At 46.4% G+C, this 5,294-nt stretch overlaps 1 pseudogene; it reads right to left on the bottom strand.

The window, feature by feature from the left end:
- Positions 1-1,010: 1,010 nt before the first annotated feature.
- Positions 1,011-1,129, bottom strand: LOC126417362 (5S ribosomal RNA; annotated as a pseudogene).
- Positions 1,130-5,294: the final 4,165 nt, after the last annotated feature.

Raw genomic sequence — 5,294 nt, 5'->3', positions numbered from 1 at the left:
CTCAAGCTGTAGCAATGGCTTATGCCACAACTGCAGCAAGGCAGTGGAGAGTTCATTTTCCTACAGCACGGTGCAGCAACACACTTTCTTTCAGACGTTCGTGATTACCTCTATGCAGAACTGCCTCAGCGTTGGATTGGCGGTGCTTCCCACCACGAACCTTCTTTTCCTCAGTGGCGCCCAAGCCACCTGACCTATCTGAATGCGATTTCTTCTTGCACGGTTCTGTCAGAGAACGTGCGTTCCAGTCTGACTGCCGCCTAATATGAAAGAGTTGCAAGAAAGCATAATTAATGCAGCAGTTGATATCGACATGTGTGACAAGAGCTTGACCGTCGTATTCTTGTTGGCCGCATCACAAATAGTGTCCATACTAAATACCTGTAATGAAGTTAAAAATGTGGATAGACGCTCTACCCACTGATATGTGTCGATTTTCTTTTCGTAAGTACGACTAAACGTCTTGAGTGAAGCGTGCGACCATTTTTAATGGTTTTTATTATGATCTTAAAAAAGCATATATGTTACATTGGCGTCAAATTTCACCACAATTCTGCTCAGCATGGAATGTCGTGGACGTTTCACACTATGGAAGATCGCATACCCCCTCCTACCCACATTTCACCCCTTCTCTTGACGCCTCAGCGATGATAGATTGCGACACCCAGCGTTGACAGATCGCGACCTTTCAGATTTTTAGAATGATAAAAAGAAATACTTTTCTGTTAGCCTTGTAGTTTTTGCGGGGTAGTCTTCTGAAGCTCCTAATAGACTTATGAATAACTCTGTGATATAGTAGAAAAAACGGCGTCCGAACAGGCCTTGAAGGCCCAGTGGCACCGACCGGCCGCCGTGTCACCCTCAGACCTTAGGAGTCACCGAATGCGGATATGGAGGGTCATGTGGGCAGCACACCACTCTCCCGGCCATTGTCAATTTTCGTGACCGGTGCCGCTACTCCTAGTCAAGTGGCTCCTTAATCGTCTCACAATGGCTGATTGCAACCCACTTGCCAACAGCACTCGGCAAACCTGGACGGTGACCCATCCAAGTACTAGCCAAGCCCGACAGCTCTTAACTTCGGTAATCTGATGGGAACTGGTGTTACCACTGTGACAAAGCCGTTGGCCCTGTAATGTAATAGGTATTTATAATTAAGATTCCGTCAAACAACAACGCTGAAAACATCTCACGAGTAAATGCTGTATAGAGTATATCGAACGCAACTTACAAACAGAAATTCTGTAATTATCAAATACAAAATTGGAACACATTCTAAGTAGAACACTGTGCGGCTGATCCCGGCGGAGGTTCAAGTCCTCCCTCGGGCATGGGTGTGTGTGTTTGTCCTTAGGATAATTTAAGTTAAGTAGTGTGTAAGCTTAGGGACTGATGATCTTAGCAGTTAAGTCCCATAAGATTTCACACAGATTTGAACATTTTTTTCTAAGTAGAACGATGGAACGTTTAGGAAGACACGCAAAACTAAGAGGAAAATCATTGGTGGACACAGAGCTTTGATTCGACATAATTGGAACTGCGCATCGCTTGATATCAGCGGTGTCCATTCCCCGTGACATTAACGGGGTCAATCCTGACACAATGGATAAATCTCCGCGAGCCTCCCGGTCGTGTCCCGTGTTGTCTGCGGGAATTATGGGAATTACTCCGCATGCAGATGCAGAGCGCAGTGGGGCGCGATGACAATTGGCTCTGATTACGGGTCACCCTGTGCAAACAGGCGCACGCCCCCGCATTGTGTGCACGCCACGGGCTTAAAGCCTCGAGCAAGCGAACACCGCCAAACACGCCGCTATTACCGGGAGTTACTGTCAGTAACCGCAGGTTTACCGTACTCAGCACATGTCGAGGCTGCTAAAGGTGCTGCCATTATATCTCTACCGGGTTAGCAATGCGACGACTTCACACTGAGCTGAAAAAAGACATAGGATACGCCCTGATATCGTGTCGGACCTCTTTTTTTTGCCCGGCGTAGTGCAACAACTCGACGTTGCATGGACTCTACAAGTCGTTGGAAGTCTGCTGAGGTAACAATGAGCCTCTGTAACCGTTCATAATTCCGACAGTGTTGCTGGTGCACGATTTTGTGCTCTAACTGACCTCTGGATTATGTCCCACAGATGTTCGATACGGTTCGTGACGGGAGCTAGGATTGTCCAGATAGTTGTTCAAACCAATCGCAAACAATTGTGGCCCGAGGATAGGGCGCATTGGTGTCCGTAAATATTCCATCGTTGTTTGGGAACTTGAAGTCCATGAATTGCTGCAAGTGGTCTTCAAGTAGCCGAACATAACTATTTGTAGTCAATGATACGCCTAATTCGACCAGAGGACCCACTCCATCCCATGTAAACACAGCCCACACCATTATGAAGCCACCACCAGCAAGCACAGTGCCTTGTTGACAACTTGGGTCCATGCGCCACACTTGAACCCCTCCATCAGGTCTTATCCACTGAGATTGGGACTCATCTAGCCGGGTCGCAGTTTCAAGTCGTCTAGGACCCAGCCGATATGGTCATGGGCCTACAAGAGCCGCTGCAGGCGTCCATAAAAATTCCATCGTTGTTTGGGGAATTGAAGTCCATGAATGGCTGCAAGTGGTCTCCAAGTAGCCGAACATAACCATTTCCTGTCAACGATCCGCTTAGTTGGACCAGAGGACCATTCCATGTAAACAGAGCCCACGCCATTATGAAGCAACCATCACCAGCTTGCACAGTGCCTTGTTGACAACTTGGGTCCATGGCTTCGTGAGGTATGCGACACACTCGCTCCCCACCATCAGGTCTCATCCACTGAAATCGGGACTCATCTGGCCGCGTCGCAGTTTCCAGTCGTCTAGGGTCTAACTAATATGGTCACGGGCCTACGAGAGCCACTGGAGGCGTCTGTAAAAATTCCATCATTGTTTGGCAACTTGAAGTCCATGAATGGCTGCAAGTGGTCTCCAAGTAGCCGAACATAACTGTTTGTAGTCAACGATACGCTTAGTTGGACCAGAGGACCCACTCCATTCCATGTAAACACAGCCCACACCATTATGAAGCAACCACCACCAGCTTGCACAGTGCCTTGTTGACAACTTGGGTCCATGCGCCACACTCGAACCCCACCATCAGGTCTCATCCACTGAAATCGGGACACATCTGGCCGTGTCGCAGTTTCCAGTCGTCTACGGTCCAACCAATATGGTCGCAGGCCTGTGAGACCCGCTGCAGGCGTCTGTAAAAATTCCATCGTTGTTTGGCAACTTGAAGTCCATGAATGGCTGCAAGTAGTGTCCCAGTAGGTAGGCGAACATAGCCTTTTGCAGTCAATGATTCGCTTAGTTAGACCAGTGGACCAGTTCCATTCCATGTAAACACAGCCCACACCATTATGAAGCCACTACCAGCTTGCACAGTGCCTTGTTGACAACTTGGGTCCATGGCTTCGTGGGGTATACCCCACACTCGAACCCCACAATCAGGTCTTATCCACTGAAATCGGGACACATCTGGCCGTGTCGCAGTTTCCAGTCGTCTAGGGTCCAACCGATATGGTCACGGTCCTACGAGAGGGGCTGCAGGCGAAGTCGTACAGCTAGCAAAGCCACTCGCTTAGGTCGTCTCCTACCAAAGCCCATTAACGCCATATTTCGCCGCAATGTCGTAGCAGATCCATTCGTCATAGTTTCACATTGATTTCCGGCGGTTATTTCACACTGTGTTGCTTGTCTATCAGCACTGACAAATCTAAGGAAACACCGCCGCGTCCGGTGGTTAAGTGAAGGCGAGGCGAGTATTGCGATGTTTGTGGAGAGAGGTAATGCCTGAAATGTGGTATTCTCGGCACACGCCTAACACTGTGGATCTCGGAACACCGAATTCCATAATGATTTTCGAATGTAATGTCCTATGCGTCTAGCTCCATCCAACCATTTCGCGTTCAAGGTCTGTTAATTCCCGTCATGCGGGCATGTTCACGTCAGAAATCTTTTCACATGAATCACCTGAGTAAAACGACAGCTCCGCTAATGCATTGCCCTTTAGTACGTTGTGTACGCGATACCGCTGCCACCTGTACATGTGCATATCGCTATCCCACGTCTTTTCGTCACATCAGTATATAACAGGTGACTTGCGTGGCAACCACCTAGGATCAAACACAAACACATGGCGCAGTACATGCTTATCCGATTCTCACTTGTCACTGGCACTATTTCGTTGCAATATACAAAATTTGCCTTTTCACATGTCCTTTATTATTATTATTATTCATACCACCACAGTGGCGTAGGTGAAGTCGAGACGAACAAATCGATAGTGAACACTAGTGATCTGTCAATACTGGTAACAGCTTCAAATTGCTCTACAAAATCCGCCAAAGTTTAAGCGAGATCTCGGCTAAAATCGTGCACGAATGTCAACAACGCTTTGTGCATGCGCTAGCGAAATGTATAACAGGCATTTAAGTACATTTAATCTCAAAATATAGCGAATTTTAAGGGCGTAAAATTGAAAATTAATTCGTTTTGCTTGTCTGGCCCTGTTGCTACGGAACTACTGCACTTTTAAGCATAAAGTTTAGATCTAAGTGTAAAGGTAATTAGTTTTTGCACTCCTTCTTTATATTTTTACCCTTACGGAAAATTTTAAGTTAATAATGTCGTCGTATAGACATCTAAACCGTTGGTGTCAGAGCGAGAGGATATTGAAAATCTCGCATGTCGCGCATGCGCATGCGCTGCAGCTTAGTTAGCTTTCGCAGGCCGATTTGAGGCTGTTTTCCGACTTGACAGCCCGCAAGTGCCCTTTGTCAAAGTGTTCACCTCGGTTTCACCTACATCACTGCGGCACGTTGGAAACAGTTACGGCTTAATAAGGGTGTCAAATTCAAAGCTGTGGTGGGCCAACTAAACGAGGTTAAAGTTTAGTTGGGACCAAAAAGACTAAATACATCTACCTTCGTACAGCCACATTTAAACTGGATGATGGTGGCATATCAGCTGGTAAAATTTTTTGTTGAAAACGAAACTCCTCCAGCTGTACATGAGATTTCCTATTTATTTGGCTACTAGTTTCGACGTTGCGTCAACGTCATCTTCAGGCCCTATATAACACACCATACATAAAAAAACTATGTAAGACATCAGTAGTCTATGTGGTATTGTACAAATTAAATATATTTAAACATATTACATAAAGGATGACCATTAAAAGTAGTTACATTTCGCTCATTTTCATTAAGATGCAATTTACTTTGACATAAGAATTCACGTGGTATAAACA

This window comes from Schistocerca serialis, chromosome 8 (genome assembly GCF_023864345.2).
Source record: "Schistocerca serialis cubense isolate TAMUIC-IGC-003099 chromosome 8, iqSchSeri2.2, whole genome shotgun sequence".
Lineage (NCBI taxonomy): Eukaryota > Metazoa > Arthropoda > Insecta > Orthoptera > Acrididae > Schistocerca > Schistocerca serialis.
The sequence above is the reverse complement of the archived record's forward strand: the minus strand, read 5'-3'. Positions and strand labels throughout refer to the sequence as shown.